This window comes from Acinonyx jubatus, chromosome A3 (assembly GCF_027475565.1).
Source record: "Acinonyx jubatus isolate Ajub_Pintada_27869175 chromosome A3, VMU_Ajub_asm_v1.0, whole genome shotgun sequence".
Classification (NCBI taxonomy): Eukaryota; Metazoa; Chordata; class Mammalia; order Carnivora; family Felidae; genus Acinonyx; species Acinonyx jubatus.
In genome coordinates this window covers 86302167-86321351 of record NC_069388.1, presented here as the reverse complement: position 1 = coordinate 86321351, position 19185 = coordinate 86302167, and the positions used below count along the sequence as shown (strand labels likewise).

General features: G+C 38.3%; 1 protein-coding gene across 11 annotated transcripts in view; it reads right to left on the bottom strand.

Annotated features, from left to right (window-relative positions):
- Positions 1 to 19185, bottom strand: part of ZNF638 (zinc finger protein 638) — a 137106-nt gene that overhangs the window by 71528 nt on the left and 46393 nt on the right. Inside the window, exon 1 of one of the 11 annotated variants that reach the window (XM_027072243.2) lies at positions 14484 to 14640. The exons of 9 other annotated variants lie outside the window; for them this stretch is intronic. The gene's annotated coding sequence lies outside the window, so the exon portion shown is untranslated. Of the gene's footprint in view, positions 1 to 14473; positions 14641 to 19185 lie in introns of those variants that run through there. One more of the 11 variants, XM_027072242.2, reaches the window with a different exon arrangement.

Genomic DNA, 19185 nt, shown 5'->3' with positions numbered 1-19185 from the left:
GAGTTCCAGCCCCGCGTCGGGCTCTGTGCTGACAGCTCAGAGCCTGGAGCCTGCTTTGGATTCTGTGTATCCCTCTCTCTCTCAAAAATAAATTTAAAAAACCTTTTAAAATTAATAAAATAAAAGATGTTATGAAGATCATCACTTTCTGGTTCAAGCTACAACTTCATCGATAATTCCACTATACCCTTTTATTTATACATAATGTTAGTGAAATGTTAATTAAGCTAAGAAATGGGCTTTATCCGGTTAACACACTCCCTTCCAACCATCTCTTCCAATCAAAACAAACAAAACAACTCTGCCCGAGACCTGACTTACTTGATTTTACTCATCCTTCAAGGTCAGCCTCCATTAAACCTTTCTTGATCACCAAGGCCCAGAGTGAGTATTCCAACAAACTCTTGTTTGTTGCTTGTACCATTTGGGACTCCTCCATTTTACTATGCTTTTGCGTTTGTCTGTGTTGTCTTTTTCAACTATCAACCATTAATTAAAAGTATATATTTATTGAGGCACCTGAGTGGCTCTGTCAGTTACGCATCTGACTTCACTCAGGTCATGATCTTGCAGTTTGTGAGTTGGAGCCCTGCATCGGCACTCTGCTGTCAGTACAGAGCCAGCTTCAAGCCTGTCTTCCTCTCTCTGCCCTTCCTCTGCCTTGCAAATGCTCACGCACGTTCTCTCTCTCTCAAATAAACATTAAAAAACTTTTTAAAGCATGTTTATTTTCCAAGCATATAACCCTACTCCTACTTAAAATACCATCAACTATTTGTTAAGCTGTTTGAATGATCACATCCAAAGTCCTCATTATTAACATAGATTAATTTTCAAATTAGGATGAAACACAACACTACAACAAAAATTACACAGGCTTCTAATTCAACAGATACAAGCAGCAGACAGAAGTTTACTAAAACAATGATACCCAATTCTCTGTGAATAATGTTCATTTATAACAAACTCCAGGTCTTTTTAAACAAATCATATTAAACTGTGTCTACTTTCTACAAAATAGAAATATTTCCAAGAACAATGTTCTCTTACGTAAGCAGTTTGTCATCTAGTTACTCAAACTCTTTCAGCACCATTTTCCTTATTAACCAGTTAAGACTCCTCTCACAACTTTAGGAACACAAATTATCCCAAATATTGTTTCTCCCCCATAAGAAAACCAAAAAGGAACACATTTCAATCAGTCATCTAATTATCTCATGATTTAGAGGTATCTATTAAAAACTTACCTATTTCCTAAGTGCCTAGCACTGCCTTACATTGATACATGTATACATTTACAGAATGCAAGACAGCAGACCTTCACAAACTGTATTCTGCAGAAATTACTATCCCGTAAGATTGTAGGACTTCGCAAACAAGTTCCAAACAAAGTCCCTGGTCAAGAAAGTCCGAAATGCATGCACTAGTTATTCTTCCTAGAGGGACATGATGCCTACTATATATTGAATTAAAAGGCTCTGAGATGCCCTGTTGTTTATCAAAAACCTTTTTTCATTTTGTGCTTCCTCAACTTGAGTTTTCTTCATGCATATACCCAGAGGTGATATTTGAAATATTTAGTAATTGCTAACAAGCAATGAGTAACAAGTACAGTAAACTGTGACTTATAGTATGCAGCCAGGTTCCTGTGCCCCTCCCCTTCCTCCACCCTCCTTAAGCTTTTAGTTGCTGTAGCACAAAGCAGCGGGGGGGGGGGGGGGGGGGTTGAGAGGGGCGCAGTCCTCAGGGAAGAACTAAAAGAGTGGGGGAAATGGAGTTCCACCCTTGGGATAGCAGCTACTTACTGGTAGAATTATTTCCGTGTTTAAACAACTGGCATATCTGCATCAGTGTAGTAGTCATGAATATCAGTCCGGAAACATTCAATATTCAATATTCACAAAACAATGTGCAATATACACGAAGATAAAAATAAAAAGGCCTTTTCCTAATTTAAATTTAAATTCTCAGTAAGCAGAGGTTTGGCTTGTTTCCATTTAGGAGCCTTAAAACACACACACACACACACACACACACACACACACACACACACACACTAGACCTCCTATACACAGTTAATCCCAATGTGAAATCTAATATAAGATATAGTAATAAATTAACAGCCCTGGTTCTCCCAAAGAGACTGTTCTCCCTTCTCTCTTGATAAGACAAATGAGGGTCTTGTTTAGTCATAGTTATTTATTTTGCATTCTGATTCCTGGAGTTGCTGATGGCTTGAGGTAAGAAAGTTTCTCTCCTGTATGCATATCCCAGAAAATCCGTCATTATAAGCAAATGTCACTCTTTCAATAGGTCTCTTCAACTAACCTCCTTCCTAAGAACAAATTTAATCCTTCTGAACTGGAAGCCAATACTTCTTTTATCCCAAGACTCCTTCTGAATTTCAGACCTGGTCTAAATCTAGTGTGTTTTCATCTTAGTTTGCATTTAGTAACATTTTCAGACAGTAATCCACTAATGTAAAATCATCAAACACCTTAGGCTACCATTAACCAACTGAGCCACCCAGGTGCCCCACATATCTTCAATAGTTAAAAAAAATTTTTAAGTAACCTTTTATTTTCTCTGTAAATGAAATTTAAGGAGTATATTTGTATTTCATTTGTTTAATTTTTTATAAATATAAGTGCATTTTTAATCATTTAGGAAAGTTATTGTTTAATCTTCTCTTAAAACTATCATTCACATTCACTGCAAATAAAATGTTATGACCAAAAAGGCTCTTGTATTTATAGTTTAAGCTTTCTACTTATAAGGTATTATAAACTTCCTTTTGGCAATTATAGAATTCTCAGGCCTCATTTCTTCAACTCTAATTTAAGGACAGGCAAGCTCTACCAATCAGCATCCTTTTCTTTGCTGCTTAACTTTCTCCCCTTCATTTTGTTTAAACTTCAGCCCTACCAATGATGCCTCAAGGTACAACTACTTAAGGCAAATGCTAACAACAAAATGAAGCACAGGAATTTACCATCTTCAACAGATTCAGGAGGATAAAATTCCAAAATCAACTATCAAACCATTTGAGATATCTTAAAAAAAAAAAAAAAAGCTAGGTACTCCTAAAAAACTTAGAGAAACTGTCTTCTTAGCAATAAATACATCAGAGTAACTCCAAATCCAACTGTTACTCATCCACTTGACCAATACTTTGACAATGCTGGTCTAGGTAAGGAAGTAGCAAGGCTATTAAGCCAAAAACGATCCCTTTCTTCATAAAGCTAACACTCAGTTTTTAAGATGGAGTTAACGTTTCCTAAGAATTAGAGAAACCAAAATGATAAAATATAGTTAGGGGCGCCTAGGTGGCTCAGGTCATGATTTCATGGATTTAAGCCCCGCGTCAGGCTCTGTGCTGACCAGCTCAGAGCCTGGAGCCTGCTTTGGATTCTGTGTCTCCCTCTCTCTCTCTGCCCTTCCCCCACGTGCTCTAAGATAAACATTAAAACATTTTTTTAAAAAACATTAAAAAATACAGTTAAAAATCTGGAAGTTTCCCTTTTCACACCTCTGCAGTTAAAAGGGTTTGCAGAGACTGGAAACTGGTGGAATAAACTATGGTATATTCATATTTTGCAGCTGTAAAAAGGAATGATATTAAACATCCTTGGTAGGGCAAACCCTACAGATATGAACTAGTAGATACAAAACCCTTCAAGATGTTTTCTTTTTTTTTTTTAAATATTTTTGAGAGAGACAGAGACAGAGACAGAGACAGAGAGAGAGAGAGAGAGAGAGAGAGACGGGGGTGGGGGGAGAGGCAGAGAGAGGGAGACAGAATCTGAGGTAGGTTCCAGACTCCCAGCTGCAGGGCTCAAACTCACAAACCGCGAGATCATGACCTGAGCTGAAGTCTGACACTTAACCCACTGAGCCACCCACACACCCGTTTTCATTTTTTAAATTGGTATATGGACAAAACATAAAATGTTAAAAGTAAAACACTTGTATAATAGTATTACATATATAAATATGTAGTATAACCATCTCATCTGTCTGAAGTCAAACTGGTCTCTAACCCAAAAACAGGAAATGTAAGAGAATCCCTGTTCTCCAAATCTGCTATTAAAAGTAAAGAAACTCAAGTGGTTTCACCAACAATGGGATTCACTGATTTGACAGTACTTTGTAAGTTTTGGGACTACCATAGAATTTATACAAAGTAACAAGTGATACCCCAAAAGTCAGAACAAATGCCTGACATAGTAAATATAACCTCTATTAACCATAACTATTAGAGAATATGCCATTTTCTGGATAACTGAACTCTAGCCATAAACAGGTTTGTTCACCTACTGTAATTTATGGATAGTCAATTTATGAAATCATTAAACTAACTTAGAAGAACTTGCGTTAAGATCTGAGTTCTTAGGGGCGCCTGGGTGGCGCAGTCGGTTAAGCGTCTGACTTCAGCCAGGTCACGATCTCGCGGTCCGTGAGTTCGAGCCCCGCGTCGGGCTCTGGGCTGATGGCTCAGAGCCTGGAGCCTGTTTCCGATTCTGTGTCTCCCTCTCTCTCTGCCCCTCCCCCGTTCATGCTCTGTCTTCCTCTGTCCCAAAAATAAATAAACGTTGAAAAAAAATTAAAAAAAAAAAAAAAAAAAAGATCTGAGTTCTTGGGGTGCCCAGGTGGCTCAGGTGGTTAAGTGACTTTGGCTCAAGTCATGATCTTGCAATTTGTGAGTTTAAGCCCCGCGTTGGACTCTGTGCTGACAGCTCAGAGCCTGGAGCCTGTTTCTGATTCTGTGTCTCCCTCTCCTCCTTGTGCTCTGTCTCTCTCAAAAATGAATAAACATTAAAAAAAATTTTTTTAAAAGATCTGAGTTCTTAATTATTAACACTCCTTTGAAAAAATTGCAATTAAATATAAATTCTTTAAAGTAAGTTTTATTCCTGATTATATAAGTAACATGCTTTTTATAGAAAACAAAAAGTAGCAAATTAAATCCTTACCAATAAGACCGTCATGTAGAATGAATTCGTATTTTGATATAATTTCTTTCAAGTTTGTGTATGTAAATACAAGCATGGATAAGAAGGGGAGGAAAATACACCAAACTTTACTGTATGAAACTAGAACTATACTATTTTCAATTAACTTTTATTTTCCTATATTTAATATTTTTTCAAAACCAGGATATTTATTGGTCACAAAACATTCTGAACTCCCGAAAAAATTCTATTGTGACAAGTAGCAGGTAACTCTTTTCTATGCCCTTTTAAGAACTGAAACCTGCCACTCTGACACAACAAATATTCAACTAAATGTCAAACATAAAAATTCTTTTAGAAACATTTGAGCCTAAATGTCCATCAACTGATGAATGGATAAAGAAATTGTGGTTTATATACACAATGGAATACTACGTGGCAATGAGAAAAAATGAAATATGGCCTTTTGTAGCAACGTGGATGGAACTGGAGAGTGTGATGCTAAGTGAAATACGTCATACAGAGAAACACAGATACCATGTTTTCACTCTTATGTGGATCCTGAGAAACTTAACAGAAGACCAGGGGGGAGGAGAAGGAAAAAAAAAAAGGTTAGAGAGGGAGGGAGCCAAAACATAAGAGACTCTTAAAAACTGAGAACAAACTGAGGGTTGATGGGGGGTGGGGGGGAGGGTGGGTGATGGACACTGAGGAGGGCACCTGTTGGGATGAGCACTGGATGTTGTATGGAAACCAATTTGACAATAAATTTCATATTAAAAAAAAAAGAAAAGAAACATTTAATAGGAACTGAGTTCTCGAGGCAGGCATGAAGAAATGGCTTGATGGATTAAAAAGATATTGCCACTAGATCCCATAAGGTCTGAGATGTCCACTACCAAGGACAATCAAGAACTACCTATTATTCTAATGTAATCTTTCATAAGAAAGGGAATCCTTTATTTTCTTTATGGATACCGGTAAAGAAATCAGAAATCCAGAAATCTAAAAGCATCATCAAAAATTAGTCAGGGGCACCTGGGTGGCTGGTTAAGAGTCTGACTTTTGATTTTGGCTCAGGTCATGATATCGAGGTTCATGAAATTGAGCTCCACATCTGGCTCTGGGCTGATAGTGCAGAGCCTGCTTGGGATTCTCTCTCTCCCCTTCTCTCTGCGCCTCTTAAAATAAACGTTTAAAAAAAAATTAGTCAGCCACATCATAATGATTACACTAGATTCATAATGAAAAATGCACATCAAACCCCAAACTTGAACTTTATACTACTTCAGTTTACAAAACACTTTTAATATTCATTATCTCACTGGAGCCTCACAAAAACCCTGTGAGCAAGGGGATACCAGTTTTTACAGATTAAGTAAAGCCTCAGAACTAAGTTGCAAGATCATAACTAGAACCTATAATTCCTCTCAGTATCTTTCCATGTAAAATGTAAATTTTATAGCTTTGCTTTTTCTAACTATACAAAAGTAGTAAGTGTTCATTATCACCCCCCAATAAAGAAAAATCACCCTCATTACATTCAGAAAAAAGTTTTCTACAATCTCTTTTTGTTCGTTTTAGTATTCTATAATCTTTACATAAAGTTTATATAAACTACCATTATTTTCCTAGATATATATACCCACACACCTCATTTGGTATTATTTTGTTAGTGATGGTCTCACAACATATAAATCCACTTTCACACCTGAGAATACAGGTATTACAGTGGTCAGTTAACACAACAGGGAGTACGTGTCATTCTATGCTTTCCTCAGTTTAAATGTCAATCAGCTAATCTCTTCTGGCATACATACAGATCCACTCAGCCTCTTTTCTACCATTTTCTGTCCCTTCCTGTCTCACAAAAGATATGCAAGTCATAACTCCAAAGGTGCCACAAGTGTGAATAGAGAGTATCCCTTGATATTAAAATGCCACAATGAGGTACCTCAAGGAAACTGTCAAAGAAACAGAATGAGTAGACAATTAGAAACATTATTTGGTATCATGGAGGGCATCACAAACTTCACTGCCACTTGAAAGGAGTGATAAACCTCATGATTCCATATTTGAAAAAAAACGGAAGCTCAACTTGCTAACGTACAATGCTAGGAACAGATCACCACAAGAACCAAGTATTAATCACCTCATATAGCAATGATTCAATAGTTACTATTTCCAGGAAAACGACTTTTTGCTAAACAGGATGAATATAATTAGATATACTTTTTGAAGCACTGCATACATAAATGGGTGAAGACAACACTGCATTCAGAGTAAATGATGCCTCCCTGACATGTGCATTGGTGGGCCTGCTTACCTTGCTAGCTAGCATCAACAAATGTAATTCATAAGCCCAAGAGAAACCTCCTGACCCAAGCTGGAATCAAGAAATCTTTCCTGGAATTGTTTTTAGAACTAGAATGAGGGGCACCTGGGTGGCTCAGTCAATTGAAAGTCTGACTCTTGATTTCAGCTCAGATCATGATCCTAGGGTGGTGGGATGGAACCCTGCATCAGGCTCTGTGCGGAGTGTGGAGCCTGCTTAAGATTCTCTCTCCCTCTGCCCCTCTCCCCCACTCTCGCTAAAAATAAATAAATAAATAAATAAATAAATAAATAAATAAATAAATGTAAAATAAAATAAATAAAATAAAATAAAATAAAATAAAATAAAATAAAATAAAATAAAATAAAATAAAATAAAACTAGAAATGAGGAAAGTAGTGGATGTTGATAAATTTCAAATGCTACTACGGGGGCGCCTGGGTGGCTCAGTCGGTTAAGCGTCCGACTTCGGCTCAGGTCACGATCTCGCGGTCTGTGAGTTAGAGCCCGCGTCAGGCTCTGTGCTGACCGCTCAGAGCCAGGAGCCTGTTTCAGATTCTGTGTCTCCCTCTCTCTCTGACCCTCCCCCATTCATGCTCTATCTCTCTCTGTCTCAAAAATAAATAAACGTTAAAAAAAATTAAAAACAAAAAACAAATGCTACTACGGGCACCTGGGTGACTCATTGGGCTAAGCATCCAGCTCTTGATTTCAGCTCAGGTCATGATCTCACAGTTGTGAGACTGAGTGCAATGCCTGCCTGTGATTTTCTCTCTCTCCCTCCCTCTCTCTTCCCCTCCCCTTGCACGCGCTCTTTCTCTCTCCCTCTCTCAAAATAAATGAATAAACATTTTTTTAACTCAAATGCATATATTACGGCCTTAGTGAGAAAGCACAAGCACTGAAACAAAATAAAGCCCATATAACAGAAGCCAGCAGGACCAAGAGGTAAATACAATATTGAAGACATTCACTACCCAGATGCAATTGTTCTGAGGCATAACCTGCCCTCCCTGCCACTACGCTGTTCGTTTTCTTGAAGTATACTAGCCAAAGGGTACATCTCTGTCTAATAGGGTTTCCAAAATCTTCAATTAAGCATACCTAAACTATTTGGTCAAATGCCTAAGCATGTTAACAGTCAACATTTAAAAAAAAAATTAAAACAAGGATGGAAGAAGGGAAAAAATCTAAAACTGAAAGCGAACTAATACATTTTTCAAATGAATACCGTAAGCCACTGTGGAATAAAAATTAACTCAAGTAATTTATGAACCCACTATTATATATATCGTCGGTTTGGGAGTAGCTAAGAGAAAGGGAAGAACTACAAACAAATTCTTACTCTTTTTAGTAGTTTGTTTTGGGATTTTTCTTTGGTAGTGACATCAGTGAAGTAATTCTTCAATTACTTTAGATATATCATAGGATGAAACAAAAAAGTAAATGTTTTGATAGTGCTGAGAACCAGGGCTTTCACTGTGCAAGACAAGATACATAAATATGAAATGAGGAAAAACAAGAAAAAAACTGGACAATAAATTATAAACCACTGAAAAAAACAAGAATCCATAACTCCATACCAATCAATGCAAATGTAGAGGGACTGCTGACTTGAAAATTCATTTTATAACTATATTGGTAAAGATTGGTTCAGACAAGAATCACCTACGCATGTTAAATCCAGAGGGAAATTCTGCTAAGTAGGACATTTACATATTCTTAAAATGCATCTTCACAAATTAATTAGTTCAAGGCGGGGAGGAGTCAAACATTTTGACTGAATATATGATCAAACAATATTATCATCCATGGCAGACAGATGGACATCATGTACCTCCAGATTTGATACCATGGGGACACAGCATCACTTAGGCGATTTTTCTGGCCAGGGACACATAATCTCAATCTAATCAAGAGGAAACATCAGACAAATCCAAAATGAGAAATGTTCTATTAAAAAGAAAAAAAAGGGGCGCCTGGGTGGCTCAGTTGGTTGAGTGTCCAACTTCAGCTCAGGTCATGATCTTGCGGTGAGTTCAAGCCCAGCTGTCAGCTCTGTGTTGACAGCTCAGAGCCTGGAGCCTGCTTTGGATTCCGTGTCTCCCTCTCTCTCTGCCCCTCCCCCGCTCATGCTCGGTCTCTCTGTCATAAACATTAAAAAAAAATTTTTTTTTTAAAGTAAAAAGGACAGAAAAAGAGACCAAGCAAGCTATATTTTTCAGAAACGTCAACTTCACAGTATACAAAGAAAGGCTATGGAAATGTTCCAGAGTAAAATTACTAAAGGACATGACAATTAAATGCAATCATCTGATTCTAGACTGGTCCTGTATTGGAGAGGGGGGAAAAAAACTGCTATCAAGAACACTATTGGGCCAACTGACAAAATCAGAAGATGGTAGACTAAAGAATTTTATCAATGTTAAATTGAGGTTGATTACTATGACTAATAGTTCAAAAGAAACAGTAGAGGAAATAGCAATAGCAAAAGAAAACAACCTGTTCTTAGGAAATAAACTAAGGTAAAGGAGTACAATATATGCAACTTACTCCCAAACAGTTCAGGAAAAAAAATCACCTGTGTGTATGTGTACAATAGAAGGGAAAGAGCGTTGGTGGTATAGTGGTAAGCATAGCTGCCTTTCAACAGAAGGGAAAGAAGGGACAGGGAAGTAAGGAGAGACAGGAATTTCTGTCAGATTTAATTCATTCAATAAGTTAATGACCCAACCTTTTAAGTCTAACACCAGACTATCTAAGGACTATCTCCTTAATCATATACCAAGAAAAAAAACCATAAGCAAGTAAGGCAACAGGCAGAAAACAAGCAAAACATGTAACACGATAAAAGAGCATCAGCCCTAAACACATTTTTGTTTTTCTTTTTCTGCATCATGCTCACTCCCTATTGACTATTAGTCAGCCTATTATGCAATTCATAATAATCTCATCTTTGGGGACATTTCAACTAATCTGAAGATATCCACCCTGCTAGGAGGGGTTCCAGTGAATTACTTCATACAAAATTGGTTAACTCCCATAAGTAAAATTTAACACTAATGTAACATAGTGTTTTTTAAAAACTTAAACTCAATGTATTAATTCTGGTCCTGTTGAGTGCTAAAAATGTGACCCTCAGCAATCTGGTTAACTCAAGCCTCAGTTTCATCATGTGAAAAATAGGAATAAAAACAATACCACTTCAGAATGGTGATGTGACAATTAATTTATACCTCCTGGCGAAATTACACCTTCTGACTCACAGTAGGTACTCAAAAAATGTTAAGATAGCAAACGAAATGCTTTACTTAAGAAATCGGTAGATTGCTTGGGGCGCCTGGGTGGCTCAGTCGGTTGAGGATCTGACTTTGGCTCAGGTCATGATCTCATGGTCTGTGAGTTCAAGCCCCACATCCAGTTCTGCTCTGACAGCTCAGAGCTAGGTGCCTGCTTCAGATTCTATGTCTCACTCTCTCTCTGCTCTTCCCCCACTCACGCTCTCTCCCTCTTTCAAAAATAAACATTAAAAAAATTAAAACAAAAAAAAAGAAATAGGTAAATCCCTGTTTCTTTTATTAAGACTTGGGTAACTTATGAAAATTTCAATATAGTAGTTGAAATAGAAACTATACACTGTGTATATAGTGTATGTATATGTATATATACACCACGAGTATGGTGTATGAAATAATTGGGGAAATCTGAATACTACCTGACATTAAGAAATTGTTACTTTAGGAGCAATAAATATGCTTTTCTCTAAGCATTTTAAAGAAAAACTTTGAACTATAAACTGATGAATGACATGGAATTTGCTTAAAAATAATAGGGTGGAGGGGTGCCTGGATGGTTCAGTAGGTTAAGTGCCCAATTTCGGCTCAGGTCACGATCTCATGGTTCCTGAGTTTGAGCCCCACATCAAGCTCTGTGGTGGTGGCTCGGAGCCTGGAGCCTGTTTCAGTTTCTGTGTCTCCCTCTCTCTCTGCCCCTCCCCGACTCATGCTCAGTCGGTCTCTCTCTCTCTCTCAAAAATAAATAAACATTAAAAAAATTTTTTTAATTTTTAAAAAAAAAACAGTAATAGGGTGGAAGGTAGAGACATGATTGAGCATTAGCTTGCAATTATTGAAGATGGGTACACGGGTGAATCATTACATAATACTCTCTCTTATACATGTTTGAAATTTTCCACAATAAAAAGTTTTCTAAACAAAGGGAAGAAATTCAAAGGAAAATGAAGTTGGCAACATTCACTCAACAACAAGACAATAAGGATATTAGCTGAAAGTTTAATAAAATGAAGACTGTGGAAATCAGGTAGGAAAAAAAATGTAAAAACTTAAAAGACTCGAACAATAATTATTTTGATATTTAAGGAGTTCAAGAGTTGAAAATAACCCAAAATGTATGTGCCCAAGGTAATCATGAATATCAAAACATGTGTACCTTAAAACTCTCCTGTACTCCCTGAACTTTCTTCTCATTACAAAACTCTTGGTTCTTGACCCTCACTGATCATTATTATAGCTATGTTTTATTTCTACACCTCACCTTCTTCCTTTCCATTACTGTCGTATCTTTCATATACCTATTGTCCATTTTCATTCTCAGCCACAAATTTCAGACTACAGTAAACAAAGTTGAAGTAATAAAAAAGTAAAGTTGAATACAAACAGGGGCTTATTGGCTTTGACCACAAACAATTACTTTCAACGTGCAGGAGGTCGAAACCACCACATGTCAACATTCAGTAGCTGCTCTTTCCTTGCAAAACAGTCCAAACAGCCCAACTATGTCACTGGGTACTCATACTGGAAGCACTAATTCTTAGTATCTAAAGCATGTTATGAAGAATTTGGACAGATTTATTCAAACTTTGACTGGTACACATTAAGTCAAGTCATGTTAGAAAGAACACAATTTGGACTCCAAAGGCTCAGGATCTTACCCAGGCTCTAGCAAGTACCAGCTGAGTTCATTCACTCAACACATGAGTACTGAATACATACCAGTCACTGGGACAGATACAAAGATAAACAATCAACAATATAAGTGGTTACAAGAGAGGCATATATAAAATTTATAGATACACCAAATATTTTAATGAAAGATTAGCTGATTTTTCAGCTCCAAAATTCTATCAATTTAATCTGAATTCTTTTAAGCCTCTTTTTAACTAAAAGGGAATATCCCCAGGAAACAATCTTCAAACAAAAGATGCTTCCTTAAGACTGAAAAACTTGTAATAAAAGTAACAGCTAACGATCTCACTCAATTCTCACAACAATCCCAAGCAGGAAGTAGTATTATCACCATTTTACAGATAAGAAAACAAAAGTAAGACTAAAATAACTTATCCAAAATCTTACACATACAGTAAGAAAAAAACAGGGATTTGAATCCAGATCTGATTCCAAAGCCTATTCTCTTTTCACTAAATTATGTCTCTCATTTTCTTTCACTACATAAAAAAAAAATTTCCAGAGATCACCTCTGAAAAGCTCCCAAGAGAAAATCTTTAGGACAGCCCTGAAATACAAACTGATCACCGACTATAATAAGCTTTTTTTTTTAAACAAGAGTATCCGCTATACACACTCTCCAAGACACAAAAAGAAGAGATTACAAGACTAAAATATAACCAATATTCAAGGTAACATATATGTAACACTAATAAAAACATTCTGAAACTAGTTAATAGGAACCAATGAGATTTTGTGATTTTCTTCCAAATGTTTTACCTTTTTCTGAACTAGATTCCAATAACCAAGCAGGGAACGGCCCAGCATATTTTTACCGTATTAACATGTTGGAGTCCACATCACTTAAAAGTGCATATTACAGAGTATGGGGATACAAAATAAAATGTATATGAAATGTTGTCATATTGAAAGAAAATGCAACATTAAAAAAGTCTAGAATGCCTAATAAAATTAAAGCTATGCTGGAATAATGTAAAGTGTGCATTTATTTTTCTGTGTAAGTTTCATTAACCTTTTTTTATAAATTAATTTTTCCAGTTTTTCAATTCTAACTGCAAATTTGAGTCAGCAAATATCCCTGACATATAAGTCAACCCTTTACAACAGATGGATAAAAACGAATAAATTTTTTCGTGCACGATTCTAAAGCCGGTTAGAAAAAGAATTTGAATCAACTTAAGTTGCCAGATCCTGGTAACAAGTTTTGCTTCAGAAATCCTTCAGATTAAAATAGGGTTTTACCCTCCCCGCCCCCAACTTCACCCTAGAGTAAATGTTTAAGATTAAGAAAAATTAGCTTGAGGCAGCCGTCACTGTCTAGTTCAATTAAAGATTTTGTACTAACAAAAGTCTCCCTGGTTCGCAATTATCTCAAACAAAAAAAGATCTGTTCAAAACGTCCTCAAGGATCCAACTGTGTGGTATACATTCTCTCCCCACCTTTAACAGAAGGGGACTGAGCCTAGGAATCACACACAAGTAAACCACTAAAGATCCGTATTCGCGATTCCTTTGAGAAATTTGTAAATATCAGAATCATTTATGGTTCCCCGTATCCCGCACAGAGGTGACATTTTCTTTGCCTTCATACCCGCGAAAGGCGGAAACAGCAACCAGCAAAAGCCGCTGGATCTAACATTCTCCCTTCATCCCAACTCCCCCTTCCCCAGCCCCAAACACAAACATGTTCTCTCCACGCTCCTTGCATAACGTCGCTCGCCACAGGGCTCAGCTCAAGCTCCACCGCCTCTCTTCAAGGCCCGACGGGAAAGGTTACTCCCTCGTCGGTGCTCCCGCACCACCGCTTCCTCTGGCTGTCAGGCCCGGCGCGGCCTCGGCAGGCCCTGCGCAGATGGGGAAGGGGCCGCCACGGCGCTGCCAAAGGGCTGTTCTTGTTCCTCGGCCCAATGCAACGGAGTCGGGCGGCTCTTCCAGAAGCAATGTCCTAGCACGGGTGCCCGACCCGGCCCTCCGGGGCAGCAAAGTGAACGGACGCGGTAGCGGGGCAGCCAAGCTTTCCTTCTCATCCCGGGGGTCCCCCAACCTCCTCCCGCCCCCGCCGCCGGCCCGCCGCCATTTTGTGCGCAGCCGCTGCGACACAAATACAATAGTCGGCCCGGATCTCACAGGAAAGGCTCAGGACCCCCACGCTATGGGTTCCCGCCTTCCAGCCCCCTATTCCCCACAAGGCAGCGGTCCTACCTATGCCTACCCGACTAACAGCCGGATCCCATTTGCGCCCCACACAGTTTAGCACTCAGCCTCCAGTCTCGACGCCGAAGAAGCTACCGCCTCCAGAGAGCTGCACGCATGCGCGTCTATCGAGCCTTTGCGAGCCCTCATCTGCTCCCGGCGCCTGCGTACCGCTGGCACCGCGCTCGCCGGGAGGCAAAAGAAAGGAGCCAGCGGAGCTTGGTTCCGGAAGGGGGCGCTCTCGCGTGTGGCGTTCCAGGAGTCCACCGTGTTCTCAAGCACCCAGTGTATCGTTGCCTCTAACCGCTCTGTGCTTGTCCCATCCAAATCTTGCGCAACCTTTAAGATCTGTGTTGTCTCGCCTCCGTGAAGTCTTCCCTGGCCATTTTTGGCTTCAGTAATATTCATTTCGCACTGGATATCATAGTGCTTTGTATGGTTAAGATTTTCCTGCCTTTATGTTCCTGCCTTAAATCTATTTTTGCATCCCTAGCAATGATGTGATGGGTATCACAGCCACTGAAAATATCAGGAAATAGGAACTGATTTGAAGCTTATTAAGCTGAAAGCTTAACGCTCGAAAAATCCTTTCATGTGTCATTCCACAATAAAAATAACCTACCTGTGTGTTAGATATTTTTAACCTTCGTTTAACTGATGAAAAAACTTGGGGTTGAGAGAACTTGAGTAACTTAATTTACTCTACTACACCAACATAAAAGCTCAATGGTTGGGCAAAATCTGGTAAAACTCAGAAGTCTCACCTAGGATACCACACAAATCACACCACCTGCCCCACGTCTCATGCGTCAGTTTTACCTAGCAGCCAGCAGATGCGTTTCTTTTATTAACATTAAAATAAGCATAGAGAGGGGCCTAAGCGGCTCATTCGGTTAAGTGTCCGACTTTGGCTCACAATCTTGTGGTTGCTGCGTTCCAGCCCCACGTGGGGCTCTGAGCTGACAGCTCAGAGCTTGGAGACTGCTTTAGATTCTGGGTCTCCCTCACTCTCTGCCCCGCCGCGACCATGCTCGCGCGCGCGCGCCCGCGCGTGCACGCTCGCGTTCTCTCTCTCTCTCTCTCTCTCTCTCTCTCTCTCTCTCTCTCTCTCTCTCTCTCTCTCTCAAAAATAAGCATTAAAAATTTTTTAATAAATAAAAATAAAATAAGCACAGAAAAAAATGAAAGAAAAGTCTTTTTTACAAACTATATTTAACCACATTTTTATTTCAAACTAAATATCCTGGTAGAGGAAACAAACCAAAAAAAAAAAAAAAAAAAGCCAACACGCCAACTCCAAATAACTAATATTGAGTCTTGAAGTGTTTCCTTCCATACATTTCTGTATATTCATACAAACATACACAAACATATTATTTGCATGTAACGGGAAATGTTCTTTTTCTTTTTTGCCAAAAACTTACACATTAGCCTGCTATTTCCTTTTCTGATTACTGACATTTCTCCAAATAAACAATATAGATCCTCTTTCTTAAAAAGATAATATTCACAGTATGGCTCCATTATTCAACGTGTTGTTGACACTGAAGTTGTTTTCAATCTTTTGGATACTATAAACATTGCTGTATATAAACAGCCTTACCCACTGATATTTTTATTTTTATAGGCTAGAATCCCAATAGTTACACTGCTACATTAAAGATTTATATATATCTATATCTAGATGTTTTATGATATATAATTTGATTATAATTTCTTCCCCCCCCCACAATCATTTTGGCAATTTAATTCTCCTAGAAAAACATCCATTTTATCTGGGTTTCCAAATTCATTTCCCTAGAATTGGGCAAAATAATCTTGTAAATTCCTTTTTCTTTTATGTTGTCCCCTTACATTTTTTACTTATTTCTACAGCACTTACACCTAACATACCATATAATTTATTTCTTATTGCTTCTTATCTCTGTCCACTAGAACATAAGCTCCATGATGTTCGATATTTTGCCTGTTTTCTTCACTGCTTTATCTCCAATGCCTATAATAATACTTGACACACAGTAGAAAAATTAGTGTATACTTTTATTACAAAATGAATGAGTAAAAATGTGTGTGTATGTGTGTGTGTGTTCATGTGTGTATGAAGTTATTGACCTCCTTTCATATCTACCGGCCATGTGAGTTTCCTCCTTTAAAAAAAATCCTTCAGGGGCGCCTGCGTGGCTCAGTCAGTTAAGTGTCCTACTTCAGCTCAGGTCATGATCTTGTGGTCTGTGAACTGGAGCCCCATGTTGGGCTCTGTGCTGACAGCTCAGAGCCTGGAGCCTGCTTCAGATTCTGTGTCTCCTTCTCTCTCTGCCCCTCCCCTGTTCATGCTCTGTTTCTCTCTCTCTCTCTCAAAAATAAGTAAACTTTAAAAAAAATCCTTCTAATATTCTTTGCTTATATTTCTAATGAGCTGATTGTCTCTTTTGTATTAGGAGGTAATTCTTAGTATAGAAGGAACATTAACCCTTTGTCAAATAGGTATATATTTTCTTTCTGAGTATCTTTTGCCATTGTAAATTTTAAATGTAATCAAATCTATCTTTTCTCTTATGACTTCTGAGTATTCTTTCTGTCTAAGAAACCTCACTCTACTCCCCAGAAGCATACACACCCAGGAATTATACAAAAATTCTCCTAAACTTGCTAAATTTTTGTTTACAATTTCATAATTTTATTTTTTGCAGTTAGATATATTTTATCTAACATTTATTCTTTTTCTGATATGAAGTAAAGATCTAACTTTATTTTCTTCCAAATATATTAAATCATGAAGTTTCCAGATATTTTAAAAAATGATACTTTCTTCCCCCTTCACTGAAATGGCTCTTCCCTTTAAAAAACAAACAACAAAGGAGTAAGTTCCCATATATAAAATGGATTCATGGACCTTCTAGTCTGTCTTACTTATCTGTATACCTATATTCCAGGACCATTTTTAACATTCATTAACTGAGGTTATTATTTGAGGTCCTCCTCTGTTCCAGGAACTCTTCTGGCACCAAAGAGTCAGTGACAAACCAGAAGGCAACACTAACTCATGCCCTCATGGCATATACAGCCTAGATGGGGGAGACAGACAATAAACAAGAATATATATGGTATGTCAGATTGGTACTTGCTTTGGAGAAAACCAAGGAAGATCAGGACAGAGGGAATAAGGAAGTAACAGAAGCTGTGATTTAAATAGGATGGTCAAGAAAGCATGACCCAGGGGTGGCTGGCTAGCTCAGTCAATAGAACATCCAACATTGATCTCAGGTTCATGAGTTCGAGCCCCACGTTGGGTAGGTATAGAGATTACTTCTAAAATAAATAAGCAAACAAACTTCTTTTAAAAAAAAAAAAAAAGCATGGGGCCACTGGGTGGCTCAGTCAGTTAAGCACCCAACTCTTGATTTTGGCTCAGGTCATCATGATCTCATGGCTTGTGAGTTCAAGCTCCATGTTGGCTCCATGCTGTCAGCATGGAGTCTGCTTGGGATTCTCTCTCTTCCCCTCCTCCACTTGTGTACAAGCGCGCGCTCTCTCTCTCTCTCCCTCTCTGTCAAAATAAATAAATACACTTAAAAAAAAAAAAGGCATGACTAAGAAGGCAGCATGTGAGCAGAAAACTGACTGAAGTGTATAAATAAGCACTAGAGAAATCTGGGAGGAAGAGCAGCCTAGGAAAGGTGAACATAAAATACAAAAATTCTTGTGGTGAAGGCCATCTTGGCATACATGAGAAACTGCAAGAAAGCCAAAGAAGTTGCAATAGCATGAGTAAGAGGGGACACAGGAGATGAGGTGGAGGGGAACCAGGCTATTTTAGTCTGCTGTGGTTGCCATTACCAAAATATCACTGGCTGGGTGGCTTAAACAACAGATTTATTTTCTCACATATTTGATGGCTAGAAGTCCAAGATCAGGGTATAGACAAGTTTGGTTTCTCCTTAGGCTTCTTTCCTTGGTTTGCAGTTGGCCAATTTCTTTCTGTGTCTTCACATGGGCTTCTTCTATGCATATACATCTCTAGTGTCTCTAACCTCTTCTTATAAGGACACCAGTAATATTGGATTAGGGCCCACTCACATGACTTCATTTAACTGTAATTACCCTTTAAGGTCCTATCTCCAACTACTGTCATATTCTCTGAGGCATACTGGGGTTAAGACTTCAACATATGAATTTGGGAGGACACAATTCAGTCCATGACAAAGACCATCTCAAGGCCTTTGGTTTTTACTGTGAAGAGATGGGAAGCTTTTGAACAAAGGCATGACAAACTGACTTTCATTACATTGAATACTTACTCTGTGCCACTACTCTTAATACTGGAGGATACAGTAGTCAAGAAAAATCAGGTACCTGCTTTCACAGCGTTTTAGTGGAAAGAAATAATAAACAAAGAATATATAATGTGATAACATAAAGTAAGGGAAATAAAGCAAGTAAGGGAAAAATGATAAAGCAGTGGCTGGATAATGCTTTAGATATGGTCACCAGGGAAGTCCTCTCTGGTAAAGTGACAGCAGAGATATAAGGGAAGAGTGAGGGAAAGTCATTCAGATATCTGGAAGAAGAGGTTTCCAACAGGACACATCAAGTGCAAAGGCCCTGTGACAGGAGCACATTGGGTATGTTTGAGGAATAACTAGAAGGCCAGCACAGCTGAGGTGGAATGATACAGAGGAAGGACAAGATGAGGATAGAGAAGTATAAGGGATCAGATCATG